General features: G+C 37.4%; 1 protein-coding gene across 18 annotated transcripts in view; it reads right to left on the reverse strand.

Moving 5' to 3' along the window:
- BAZ2B (bromodomain adjacent to zinc finger domain 2B) overlaps nucleotides 1–15301 on the reverse strand; it is a 449666-nt gene that overhangs the window by 322641 nt on the left and 111724 nt on the right. The window lies entirely within an intron of this gene.

The raw sequence follows: 15301 nt of genomic DNA on the forward strand, positions 1-15301 counted from the left end.
AAAAAAATCACGTTACAAGACTGGTGGCCCACTACTCCATCTTTAAACCACGCAGCCATGCGATATTTATCTGTCCCTGGAATCTCTTAAAACTTTTCTGTTTCTACCCTTCCACTTCCCCCTCCCCCATTCCCACATCTCGCAACCAATCAAGTTAAACTTAAGGTGAAGTGCACCCCATTCCTTCCCGCACCTCACTTCACAGCTTCCTAAACACGCTTTTTTTTTTAAAAAAAAAAAAAAGCCCTAACTTTTATATCACTTTATTACCCATATAGATATGTAATTTTTAAAAATTGAGGTAGTGTTTTTTTTCAGAACACATTAAAGTCTCAAAGTTCATATAATTAGCAATTGTGTAATTTTCAGGATGAAGAACAAGTAAAAATTAAGCTATAAGAAAATAATTTGATCACATGTATATTTTGCACATACGTATGTGGATGAATGTATCATAAAAGATGCTATTGTTTTATGTTTCCTCTTCAGCCACTGGCTGTGATTTTAATTGTGCTGGAGGATCTTCATTAGTATTAACACATGGGGAGATTTCACAAAGCTGCTTCATTAGGAAAAAAAAAAGCTTGGCAGACTAGGTCTTTTTGCATGCACTGAGAATGTCAGCCTTACCTCGGTCATTTGTAACATAATAAGTGCAAGTACAATGATTGCAATGCAGGAGCACTGGGGGAAGGGCAGAAATACTGCCTGTCTAATAGGGATATCTGAAAAGAAGGCTGCTCATTACATAGTAAAATGTATGCTAAAAATTAGTGAAGATGACGTCTCAGGAGACTGATGCTAAATAAATTAATGTGCTGATATGTTTTTAATTATTATTTTTGTAGTAGTTTATTTCATTCTCACGATTCACATTGAGCAGCAAAGCTGTGCTAGCACTTATTGATTTTTTTCCCTGACACATTCCCGGAATACAGATTTTAATCATTTCACTACACCACACTCAGTAATTTCATTAAAAACTGGAATCTTCCATCCCCAGAAAAGCATTTAATTTCAATGACATACAATTTCTCTTTTAGCAGGAAACTGTCTCTACAGTAAAAGCTGGCCTAAGGTTCAAATGCATAATTTAATCCTGAGTTTTCCATGCTCTGCATTCCTTTCAAGCTATAATTTGAGTAACTACCTAATAACTGTAATAAGGACAATAATTTCCTTATAATATATTATTAACTCATATTTAATTAACTCAGAGGCCAAGCTCTATACATGTATGAGTGGGTCAACAGTTCTACAATCTCAAAATTTACTAATAATGTTCAAGAAGAGAAACTAAGATTAAACTATCAGTAAGAATGCTAGCATTCAGACTTGCATTCCAAGTCACAGGCAGAGAGGTTCATGTATTATTCTATAATAGTAGCCATCACCCAAATAAATACCATTCTAAAATATTTGCAAGTAAGCAATGGAATTCACTGATATTTTTATATATAAAGTATTATAATATTAATATTTTAACAATCTGTTACTGACTCCTTACCTAAATTAGCATTACTACTGAAAATGTTTAATTTTGAAAGGATAAGGAAAAAGGGCTGATCCAAGGTGTCTTGATTCCACAAAAAGTTCTCTTAAAATGAATAACTAAGAATATCTCTCTCACATAAGCTCTTCAAGCAATACACTACAAAAGGTGGCTAAACTTTTGTTTTCAGTAATATTCTAAAGTAATATTGAGTTTACAGACAGCACATTTGTTTCACAGACAATGGGTTTACATTGTCTAGTTTTTACAGAAAAAACACATTGGGGGGAAAATTTGACATAAAATTCATTAAATTGTGGAAATATATGTAATTACAGAAAAAGATAAATGTGTAATCAAAGTGATTAACTTACATTAAAACTCTTACCATTCTCCTGAATGATTTTAGTTCAAAATTTTTTACAACAGTATGTACAAGTACATATAATTTCAAGTTGAAGCCACATTTAACACAGTTATTTTCACAGATTGTATGATAGAATAACTTATAAGCCATATCATCATCAAAAGATTGGAATAAAGGATAAAAGTGGAAGAACTTGAACTCGATGTCTTCTTAAAACATTTGAAAACTGTATTTTATTATTATGAAGGACTCTTTATATAGTTTTGGAATTACTTTTATGATACTGTCAAAAATGGAGTTAGATGAGAACATAATAGTGAAAAACATAGATATCTAAAATTCTTGAAATAAATTCCTATATTTATATAACTAAAAAAGTTTTAATTTTATATTGAAACATTTTAAAACAATTTAGTATTACTAAACACATTATCTAATTTAATCTATTATTTTAAACTGGCTTAAAAATTAAAATTTTAAACTAGATTATTCTGAGTATTTTATTTTCTCTAAAACATTATGCTTAGAATTTTTAATGTGATTTCTTCCCTTTTTTTCATGTTATCACACTTAATCACCTCAGAGGTTACAACATAATTAGAATTGAGAGGAAAAATCAAAGAATTTCCCTACTATTGATAAAATATGGCTCTCAGAATACTTGGTCTTCCTTATAAGGTTATCTAATTTAGTACTTCATCATATACAGAATTTTGAAGGAATTTAATGGTCAACCATATTTTCTAATTTTAGTGGCAAGTTATTCTATTTATAATACATATGTGCCCCACAGATAGATTATGCCACCACTATGGGCTGAATTATTCCACCCTCTTCTGTAAAACAGCATCTGTTTTTAGGATCGAGGCAGACCTTAAACAGGTAGCTATAGAGATAGATGGATACTTAATTTACAAGTATGATACTATAAATGATTCCTTGAAGAATAAAGAATTGCCATGTACAAAGTCTATGAGGGATGACTACATAGAAAAATAACTCAAAAAAATTTCAAGATATATTTTATTTATTTGAAAGAGAGAGGTACAGACAGAGAGGTCTTTCATCTACTGGTTCACTCCCCAAATGGCCACAGTGGCTAGAACGGGGCTGATCCGAAGCCAAGGATCCAGGAGCTTCTTCCAGGTCTTGAACATGAGTGCAGGGGCCCAAGGACTTGGGCCATCTTCCTCTGCTTTCTCAGGGTGCATTAGCAGGGAATGGATCTGAAGTGTAGCAGCCAGGACTCTAACCGGCACCCATAAGGGATGCAGGCACTGCAGGCTGGGACTCTAACCTGCTGGGCAAGGTGCAGGCCCCGATCTAAGATCTTAATATTGTAACAAGCTGGCTACTATCATATCTTGTTTTGGTTCAGTCGCTACAGATTGATGAAGTTTTATTTCTTTTCATTCCCTGAACAAACATTTGAGTGCTTGCTACATGCCATGCACTATGTTAGAGGCTGGAGAAACATGAGAAACACATCCTGGTTGATTTTCAAAATGTAAAATTCCTAGATGAGAAATTCATGTAAATCATGTTATAAAGATGCAAACAATAAAATTTCGTGACAATGAAGAAGATGGGGCAACTAACTCTGATTGGGAGACTGAAAAAAGGCTTTATGTAACAGATACCATATGAATTACATCTCAAATACTGAGAGCTTACCAAGCAAAGAATTTGGGGATATCGATGGTGGTATTCTAAGTGAAAAAAAAAAAAAAACTCTAAATGTAAATATGCAGAGCCATTCAGCTGGTGTCCATCCATTAGTAAATAATTCAGTATAATAGGAATATTCAGTGCAAGGAATGGTAAGAGATGAAGGTGATAAAAGAAGGCTGAGAGAGGAAGAGAAAGAGAGAGAGAGAGAAAGAGAGAGTTCCAGGCCGGGCCAGGCCAAAGCCAGGACCCCAGAGTTTCTTCCAGGTCTCCCATATGAATGCAGAGGCCCAAACACTTGGGCCATCTTCCACTGCTTTCTCAGGTGCATTAGCAGGGAGCTGGATCTAAAGTGGAGCAGCTGAGTCTCCAACTAGTGCCTGTATGGGATGCTGGTGTTGCAGGCAAAAGGCTTAACCTGCTATGCCACAATGCCAGCCCCTTGGGTATATATATATATATATATATATATATATATATATATATATGTATTTTTTAAAAGATAAATTTGGATCCATTCCAAGAATAAATTTCAAAGAGATAAGGTATAAAGATAAAATAATGAACTATACAAGTACCAGAAAAAAATATTAGGTGAATTCCTTGATCATTGGAAAGTATGAAAAGCTTTCCCAGCAATGGTCATAACCAGATATGGTAAAGTAGAATACTGGTAAATCTCACTACATGAAGTAAAAAGCTTTGTATGGCACAAAAAAAAAAAAAAAAAAAAGAAAAGAAAAAAAAAGAAAGAAAAAAAGAAGAAAGAAAAAAGAAAACCTACCACAACCAATGTATGAAGACAAATAAAAAAATGTGAAAAATACTTTCGGACTGGCGCTGTGATGCAGCAGGTTAAAGCCCTGGCCTGAAGCATCGACATCCCATATGGGTGCCAGTTCAAGTCCCGGCGCTCCTCTTCTGATCCAGCTCTCTGCTATGGCCTGGGATAGCAGAAGAAGATAGTCCAAGTCCTTGGGCCCCTGCACCTGCGTGGGAGACCCGGAAGAAGCTCCTGGCTCCTGGCTTTGGATCAGTGCAGCTCCGGCTGTTGTGGCCATCTGGAGGTGAACCAGCAGATGGAAGACCTCTCTCTTTGTCTCTCCCTTTCTCTGTAACTCTGTCTTTCATATAAATAAAATAAATCTTTAAAGAAATACTTTCAAGTTACGTGAGACAGTTTAATAACTGTATTTATAAAGGATATCAAAAAAATAGAGAATAAAGGTACCAAAACCTGGTAGCAAAATGGCAAGAGATAAAAACAAGCATTTTACAGAAAAAGAAATGCAAATGCCCCTTAAATGAAAACATTCATAAGTTTGCTCATAATAAGGGAAATGCAAATCGCAAATCATTGAGATACTATTTCTCATTCATCAGATTGGCAAAAATCCAACCTTCACAACATAGCCTATTAGAGAAGCTCTTGGGAAAAGGAACACTTTTACTTGTGTTCAAAATGGAAAAACCCCAACAAGGAAGAATTTGGCTGTATATACAAAGTTACAAACGCATTCATTTTTTGACTAGCAAATATCTAATCACTTCCAAGAATCTGACCAACACTGACAAAAACATGAAAATGGGTATACAGGAAATTATTTTTTGAAGTATGTCAGTATTTGTTATATTTGTTACAGCAAAAGCCTGGAAATAAATAAAATGTTCACTATAGGGAAATGACTTAATTATCGTACATCCACACAGTGGAGTACTATGCAATTTCTGAAAAGGAATGAAGGACATAGGTGGTATGAAGTACTTCTCAGTGAAATCTGGTATAGAGTGATGTGAAAAAAGCAAGTTGGGGAAAAACGTGTACAATATGCCAGCACCCATTTTTACATTTATCTGTTTGGTTTTCCTGAAAGGATGAATTAAAATCTTCAAAATACAGGGTTACCTAGGAGAATGAAGGGAGCAGGGTAGCAAACATAGGGATACTACATGGATTTTCTTAAAACCTGTCTTGCAGATGTGATTTTGGAACCATATAAAATAAATTATGTTACTGTAAAACAAGAACAAAGTTAAAAATGCCATACAATGAATAGTAAATGAAATAAATTAATTGTATATGGAGCTGGTGGCATAACCATACAAACGACTATCTCAAGTAATTTTTAAACACAACAGTTAAACACACATACACAAATCACACACACTCCCTTAACAGTATACTCCTTATGATCTATAAACTAAGAAAAAGAACTTCAAAGCCACAATAAAACAGCAACTTAAATTGTTACCAGTAACCATATCTGTGTACTATTATTGTAATAATCATGTACATATAGTCTGAGAAAAAGCAAATAAATAAATTGATTTTGGGGAAAATTAATTTTGGTGTGGCATAGAAAAGAAACATGAAAGATTTAAGTTACATAAAAACCCTGTGATCCTGAATTGAAATAGATATATTGGAATGAGCTCATTATACAGTTTATATTAAAAATACATTGTTTCGGCCAGTGCCACGGCTCAATAGGCTAAATCCTCCGCCTTGCGGCGCCGGCACACCGGGTTCTAGTCCCGGTTGGGGCACCGGTTCTGTCCCGGTTGCCCCTCTTCCAGACCAGCTCTCTGCTGTGGCCCGGGAGTGCAGTGGAGGATGGCCCAAGTGCTTGGGCCCTGCACCCAATGGGAGACCAGGATTAGCACCTGGCTCCTGGCTTCGGATCAGTGTGGTGTGCAGGCCACCATGCGCCAGCCACACCGGCCATTGGAGGGTGAACCAACGGCAAAAAGGAAGACCTTTCTCTCTGTCTCTGTCTCTCTTACTGTCCACTCTACCTGTAAAAAAAATAAAAAATAAAAAAATACATTGTTTCTTAAATCTGTCCACTGTAAATGCATAGAAATGAGGAGCAATGCAGTAGCAACATGCACAAACTCATGGTACCCAGATTACGGTCTCTAAACACTGTCTGCTCCTGAAAAGAATTCCTTGAGTCAATGACTGATTCCAAGATTGGGACAGGAAATATTCAATATGAACTTGTAATACTTGAACACTTCTTATACATAGAGACAACCAAAGATAATCAGTATAATTTCAAAGACTTGGGAGACAATTTGAAGAGGCCAATGTGAAGTGGCTCCCACTGGCCAAATATGAGACAATTTGAACATTATTAAGAATAATTGAAGGGACCAGCGCTGTGGTATAACAGGTAAAGCCATCATATGCAGTGCCAGCATTCCAATAGGGGCACCAGTTCAAGTCCCAGTTGCTCCACTTCCAATCCAGCTCTCTCCTATGGCCTGGGAAAGCAGTAGTAGATGGCCCAAGTCCTTTGGTCCCAGCACCTATGCAGGAGACCTGGAATAAGCCCCTGGCTCCTGGTTTCAGATAGGCTCAGCTGTGGCCATTGCTGCCATTTGGAGAGTGAACCAGCAGATGGAAGACCCTCTCTCTCTCTCTGCCTTTGCGTCTCTGCAACTATGCCTTTCAAATAGATAAATAAATCTTAAAATAAAATAATTGCAATAATTTGAAATGTAACAAGCAAATTTTAATATGAATTCATAATTATACCTTTAAAATACTCAATAGTTCATCTTTGAAAATGCTAAGAAATCAACTTATTTTTTGAAAACTGGTACTTTAATGGAACAAATTAATAATTTCCTATTAAATATTAACAGGAAACCAAATTTGAAAGTGTACATATAAGTATACATGTATGTATATGTGTATGTATATAAATTAACAAGATTTCAATATACATTTCATTTTTGAAAAAGAAATTTAAAAATACCATTGAAAAATAAAAAAATAAAACATTATTGGCCTGTAGTTAAAGGTAAATTGTAAACAATTTACCTGTGTGTTTCAAGGCAGACAAAACAGAGAATATGATACCATTCTACTTATAGGTAAGTATGAACTTACTGATTCATTAAGATAAATTTTAAAATAAATTGAAGTAACACCAGAGAACTTTTAAAGTAATTTATGGCAGATGCATAAACATCATTTGGATAGTCTTTACCATATTTATCCTCCCTGAAAACCAAAGGCATAACAAATAGAACTTAGCTGATTAAATTAACTTGATTATAAGGCTGCTGCTCTCCTGAATCCAGCGCATACACTGTGTAGATTACACACAGAACCACTCCAGGAGCAGTAATATGTTGGACCTGACTCAGACCAGCTCATGGGAGTCAAATGTTTAGGTTCAGGAATATAGCAAACTAGTTGTTAAACAGTCATTACTAAAAATATAAATATTTTTAAACTTAAAATTAAATGAGTTATATTAAAAGCAAATAAAACCTCAAAACTCATCACTTCTCATTTTACTACACTACTATTATCTATGAGTTTGAAGTTATGTATGTCCTCCATAGTACAGCAAACAAGAACAACATGACATAGTAGTGTGCTGCTTTTCATCTCTTCCAAGTCTGTGCTGACTGATGTCATGTGAGTAGCTTGCAGTCAGCCTTGGTGAGAATGTTTACGTCATGGATATGTTTACACTAGAAATTGTGGCATAACTTAGTGTTTTGTTGATAGCCTAGACAAAGTGATGAAACATAAATAATGCAGTTTAAACTTAAAGTGATACATTATAAATAACATAAAAACAGGGAAGTAACCTTCCAATATTTAAAAACAATTAGTGATTTAACAAGAAGTCTGTGATATCACTGATGAAAAAGTGAAGTCCCAACATCCATCATAGTTATTTCACTTTCATCTTAACTCATTTAGTTGAACAAAAATATCAATAAACACTCATGAGAAACAGGGCTACAGACACAAGATTTTGATAAACTAAATGGGCAATATGAATTTTACAGTAGAATATTACATATTTTATTGTTATTTATAAATTGCATGCTACAGATATGTTTTATCAGTAAAATTTACAAATGTGTGTATGTAGGAGGGTACTTCAAAAAGTTCAGTGGAAAATGGAATTAAAAGACATTGATTGGATGCAAAAAAATTCTGAAATCCCTGCATACAACATGTAAATTCATGATTTAATTGCCATGACTAGGTTTTTAAAGATTTACCAGCATACATCTACTAAAAAGCAGCACAATTGGTAGACCTTAGGAGTACACAGTCCCACTGAGAGGCACTGGCACCTCACAATATCAGATCCAATGTTAAAATTATTCTAATAGATATATTCAAAGTGACTGATTACACATTAGAAGACATTATTGGGGCTGGTATTGTGGGGCAGTGGGTTAAAGCCCTGGCCTGCAACACCAGCATCCCATATGGGCACCGATTCAAGTCCCAGGTTCTCCACTTCCCATACGGCTCCCTGCTAATGTGCCTAGGAAAGCACCAGAGGATGGTCTAAGGGCTTAGGACCCTGCACCCATGTGGGAGACTCAGAAGAAGCTGCTGGCTCCTGGCTTTGTTTTGGCTCAGCTAGGGCCTTTGCAGCCATTTGGAGAGTGAACCAGAGGATGCAATACCTCTCTTTCTCTCTGCCTCTCTCTGTAACTCTGTCTTTTGAATAAATAAAAATAAATTTTTAAAAAGATGAAATTATTACTTTTTCAACGTGCTCAATTTAGGAGAGGAGAATGCACAGCCTCAATTTGTTAGACTCCCTCTCAATATTAAACATTTTAATCATAGTTTGTCTTCATAATTTGTCTTTTTTTTTTTACTTTTATTTAATAAATATAAATTTCCAAAGTACAGTTTATGGATTACAATGGCTTTTTCTCTTCATAATAGCCTCCCACCCGCAACCTTCCCATCTCCCGCTCCGCTCCCATTCCATTCACATCAAGATTCATTTTCAATTCTCTTTATATACAGAAGATCAACTTAGTATATATTAAGTAAAGATTTCAACAGTTTGCATCCACACCGAAATACAAAGTGCAAAATACTGTTTGAGTACTAGTTATAGCATTAATTCACATAGTACAACACATTAAGACAGAGATCCTACATGGGGAGTAAGTACACAGTGACTCCTGTTGTTGACTTGACAAATTGACACTCTTGTTTATGGCGTCAGTAATCACCCTAGGCTCTTCTCATGAGTTGCCAAAGCTATGGAAGCCTTTTGAGTTTGCCAACTCTGATCTTATTTACACAAGGTCATAGTCAAAGTGGAAGTTCTCTCCTCCCTTCAGAGAAAGGTACCTCCTTCTTTGATGGCCCGTTCTTTGCACTGGGATCTCATTCACAGAGATCTTTCAGTTAGGTTTTTTTTTTTTCTTCCAGAGTGTCTTGGTTTTCCATGCCTAAAATACTCTCATGGGCTCTTGAGCGAGATCTGAATGCATTAAGGGCTGATTCTGAGGCCAGAGTGCTGTTTAGGACAACCGCCATTCTATGAGTCTGCTGTGTATCCCGATTCCCATGTTGGATCGTTCTCCCTTTTTTAATTCTATCAGTTAGTATTAGCAGACACTAGTCTTGTTTATGTGATCCCTTTGACTTTTAATCCTATCCTTATGATCAATTGTGAACTGAAACTGATCACTTTGACTAGTGAGATGGCACTGGTACATGCCACCGTGATGGGATTGAATTGGAATCCCCTGGCACATTTCTAACTCTACCATTTGAGGCAAGTCAGATTGAGCATGTGCCAAACTGTAAATCTCCTCCCTCTCTTATTCCCACTCTTATATTTAACAGAGATCACTTTTCAGTTAAATTTAAACACCTAAGAATAATTGTGTGTTAATTAAAGAGTTCAATCAATAGTATTAAGTAGGACAAAAAAATACTAAAAGGGATAAAGTATTAAGTTGTTCATCAACAGTCAGGACAAGGGCTGATCAAGCCACTGTTTCTCATAGTGTCTATTTCACTTCACCAGGTTTCTTTTTTAGTGCTCCGTTAGTTGTCACCGATCAGGGAGAACATATGATATTTGTCCCTCTGGGACTGGCTTATTTCACTCAACATGATGTTTTCCAGATTCCTCCATTTTGTTGCAAATGACTGGGTTTCATTGTTTTTTTTTACTGCTGTATAGTATTCTATAGAGTACATGTCCCATAATTTCTTTATCCAGTCTACTATTGATGGGCATTTAGGTTGATTCCAGGTCTTAGGTATTGTGAAATGAGCTGCACTAAACATTAATGTGCAGACCGCTTTTTTGTTTGCCAATTTAATTTCCTTTGGGCAAATTCCAAGGAGTGGGATTGCTGGGTTGTATGGTAGGGTTATATTCAGGTTTCTGAGGAATCTCCTGACTTGACTTCCATAGTGACTTAACCAGTTTGCATTCCCACCAACAGTGGGTTAGTGTCGCTTTTTCCCCACATCCTTGCCAGCATCTGTTGTTGGTAGATTTCTGTATGTGAGCCATTCTCACCGGGGTGAGGTGAAACCTCATTGTGGTTTTGATTTGCATTTCCCGTATTGCTAGTGATCTTGAACATTTTTCCATGTGTCTGCTGGCCATTTGGAGTTCCTGTTTTGAAAAATGTCTATTGAGGTCCTTGGCCCATCTCTTAAGTGGGTTGCTTGTTTTGTTGTTGTGGATTTTCTTGATTTCTTTGTAGATTCTGGTTATCAACCCTTTATCTGTAGTATAGTTTGCAAAGATTTTTTCTCATTCTGTCAGTTGCCTCTTCACTTTCCTGACTGTTTCTTTTGCCTTACAGAGACTTCTCCATTTGATGTAATCCCAAATGTTAATTTTGGCTTTGACTGCCTGTGCCTCCGGGGTCTTTTCCAAGAAGTCTTTGCTGGTACCTATATCTTGCAGGGTTTCTCCAATGTTCTCTAATAATTTGATGGTGTCGGGTTGTAGATTTAGACTATAATCCATGTTGAGTAATTTTTTGTAAGGTGTAAGGTAGGGTTCTTGCTTCATGCTTCTGCATGTGGAAATCCAGTTTTCCCAGCACCATTTATTGAATAGACTGTCCTTCCTCCAGGAATTGGTTTTAGATCCTTGATCAAATATAATTTGGCTGTAGATTTCTGATGATTCTTTTTATTTCTGTAGTGTCTGTTGTTACATTTCCTTTTTCACTCTGATTTTATTGATTTGAGTCTTTTCTGTTTTTAGTTAGTTGGGCCAGTGGGTGTCAATTTTGTTTATTTTTTCAAAAAACCAGCTCCTCATTTGGCTGATTTTTTGTAATTTTTTTTTATTCAATCCTATTGATTTCTTCTCTGATTTTAATTATTTCTCTTCTCCTACTAGATTTGGGTCTGGTTTGTTGCAGTTTTTCTAGATCCTTGAGATGCATTGAAAGCTCATTTATTTGGGTGCCTTTCCAATTTCTTGATGTAGGCACCTACTGCTATAAACTTTCCTCTTAACGCTGCTTTTGCTGTAGCCCATAAGTTTTGGTATGTTGTGCTGTTGTCCTCATTTACTTCCAGAAAGTTTTTGATTTCTCTTTTGATTTCTTCTATGACCCAGTGTTCATTCAGGAGCATACTGTTCAGTCTCCATGTGTTTGCATATGCTCTAGGGATTCCTGAGTTGTCAATTTCCAGCTTCATTCCACTATGGTCTGAGAAGCTGCATGGTATGATTCTAATTCTTTTAAATTTGCTGAGACTTGCTTTATGGCCTAGTATGTGGTCAATCCTATAGAAGGTTCCATGCATTGTTGAGAAGAATGTAAATTCTTTAAATGTAGGATTGAAAGTGCTGTAGATATCTGTTAGATCCATTTGGGCTATAGTGTCGTTTAAATCTGCTGCTTCCTTGTTGATCTTCTGTCCGGTTATCTGTCTATTTCTGAGAGTGGAGTATTGAAGTCCTCCAGTACTATTGTATTGGAATCTGAGTCTCCCTTTAAGTCCCTTAACATATCTTTTAAATAAACTTGTGCCCTGTAATTAGGTGCATATACATTTATAGTAGTTACATCTTCCTGTTGAATTGATCCCTTAATCATTAGATAGTGCCCCTCTTTGTCTCTCTTAACAGTTTTTGTGTTAAAGTTTATTTTGTCTGATATTAATATGGCTACGCCAGCTTTTTTTTTGGTTTCTGTTGGCATGGAATATCTTTTTCCAACCTTTCACTTTCAGTCCGCATGCATCTTTGTTGGAAAGATGTGTTTCTTGTAAGCAGCAAACAGATGGGTTTTGTTCCTTAATCCATTCAGCCAGTCTGTGTCTTTTTTTTTTTTTAATTTTTTTTTTTATTTTTTTTGACAGGCAGAGTGGACAGTGAGAGACAGAGACAGAGAGAAAGGTCTTCCTTTTGCCGTTGGTTCACCCTCCAACGGCCGCCGCGGTAGCGCGCTGCGGCCGGCGCACCGCGCTGATCCGATGGCAGGAGCCAGGTGTTTATCCTGGTCTCCCATGGGGTGCAGGGCCCAAGGGCTTGGGCCATCCTCCACTGCACTCCCTGGCCACAGCAGAGAGCTGGCCTGGAAGAGGGGCAACCGGGACAGGATCGGTGCCCCAACCGGGACTAGAACCTGGTGTGCCGGCGCCGCTAGGCGGAGGATTAGCCTATTGAGCCGCGGCGCCGGCCAGTCTGTGTCTTTTAACTGGAGACTTGAAGCCATTAACGTTCAATGTGACTTTTGATAAGTAGTAACATTACCCTGCCAGTTTCCCCAAAATATTTTCTTTTCTTTCTTTCTTTCTTTCTTTCTTTCTTTCTTTCTTTCTTTCTTTTTTTTTTTTTTTTGACAGTCAGAGTGGACAGTGAGAGAGAGAGACAGAGAGAAAGATCTTCCTTTTCCGTTGGTTCATCCCCAATGGCTGCTGTGGCCGGTGCGTTGTGGCCGGCGCACTATGCTGATCTGAAGCCAGGAGCCAGGTGCTTCCCCTGGTCCCCAATGTGGGTGAAGGCCCCAAGGACTTGGGCAACTCTCCACTGCAATCCCGGGCCACAGCAGAGAGCTGGACAGGAAGAGGAGCGACCAGGACAGAATCTGGTGCCCCAGCTGGGACTAGAACCTGGTGTGCTGGCGCTGCAGGCAGAGGATTAGCCTATTGAGCCATGGCGCCAGCCCCAAAGATATTTTCTAATATATGCCTTGAACTTCTTGTGATCTTTTACTGGGAGGTTTTCTTCCTTTACCTTCCTTCACATTGATGGCCATGTTTCTGTGTTTCTGTGTGTAACACATCTATTAAGCATCTTTTGCAGGGCTGGACGAGTGGTGACAAATTCTTTCAATTTCTGTTTGCTATAAAAGGTCTTTATTTCACCTTCGTTCACCAATGAGAGCTTTGCAGGATATAATATTCTGGGCTGGCAGTTTTTCTCTCTTAGTACTTTGTCTGTATCTCACCATTCCCTCCTAGCCTATAGGGTTTCTGATGAGAAGTCTGCTGTGAGTCTAATTGGAGATCCTCTGAGAGTAATCTGACATTTCTCTCTTACACATTTTAGAATATTTTCTTCATGTTTCATTGTGGTGAGTTTGATTAACAACATGTCGTGGTGAGGATCTCTTTTGGTCATGGTTACTAGGGGTTCTATGAGCTTCCTGTACTAGGATGTCTCTATCCTTCTCCAAACCAGGGAAATTTTCTGCTAGTATCTCACTGAAAATGCCTTCTAATCCTTTCTCCCTCTCCATGCCTTCAGGAACTCCTAGAACCCAAATGTTTTTTTTTTTTTTAATAGTATCCTGTAGATTACTGACAATATTGTTTAGATTTCTAATTTCCTCTTCTTTTCTTTGGTTTTGCTGTATACTTTCCTGTGCTCTGTCTTCTAAGTCCAATATTCTCTCTTCTGTTTCACTCATTCTGTTTTTAAGGCTCTCTAATGCGTTTGTCATTTGATCTATTAGTTTCTTCATTTCATTTTGATTCTTCCCTAAGATTTCATTTTCGTGAGAGAGATTTTCTATCCTGTCCAGTAAGGATTTCTGTAGTTCAAGTATTTGTTTTGAGAACTTCTTAATGTTCTTATCATAAATTTTTGAAATCCGTATCTTGCATTTCTTCTATCTCATCATCTTCATAATCTTGAATTTAGGTGTCTTGTTCATTTGGGGGCATTATAATGTCTTCCTTGTTCTTCTTTCCTCGGTTTCTGCGTTTGTTGCTTGGCATTGTGGAGATATTCTTTGGTTTCTTCTTTTTTCCCTTGCTATGGTGGTTTTTCTCGGTATACTATGACCCTAGATTTAGTGGACTGTCTGCTTTTGATGGATCCTTAGAGGCTTGTGATGGGTGTGGCCAGCAAGCTCTGTTTGGTTCTTCTGGGTTAAGCATTTGCCAAAGGTGACACACCCAGGTTAGGCGTGGTAAATCTTCTCTCTCTCTCTTTTTATTCAGAAGAGAATTAAATCCGCACAGCTGAGCGGAGTTGAATCAATCAGTGTCAGAGCTCTGGCCCCTGTGGGTATAATATTCGTCTGCTCTGTCCCAAGGACCACACAAAGGATCTGTGCAGTCTTCAGTGTGAGCTCAAATTGCCCTGCAATGTCCCACCGGGTTGCCAAAGTTACCGAGATTGTGGCATCTCAGGAGAGTACTCACATCTCCCGTACTCCGTGAGTCCTCTCACACACTCTTATTTTTTTTTCACAGTCTCAGTTCATTAGATCCACACATTCACTAGGTCCTAACCTCCTGTTATTCCTCCCCACCAGAATCAGGTTTGCTTGCTTGGCTGATGGCGAGCGTAGCTTTTACGTATGTCCAAAATTGCACCTGCTCTTTGTCTTGCTCGCCTTTGTAAGGTGAGTAGAGAGAGAGAAGCGTGTCTGTACTGGTCTCTTTTATTATATATATATATATATATATATATATATATATATATATTTATATTCTCTCCTCTAGTTAGGCTGGTGAACTTTCCCCCACAGGGCTTCAAGCCTCGTTC

This window comes from Lepus europaeus, chromosome 1 (assembly GCF_033115175.1).
Source record: "Lepus europaeus isolate LE1 chromosome 1, mLepTim1.pri, whole genome shotgun sequence".
Lineage (NCBI taxonomy): Eukaryota > Metazoa > Chordata > Mammalia > Lagomorpha > Leporidae > Lepus > Lepus europaeus.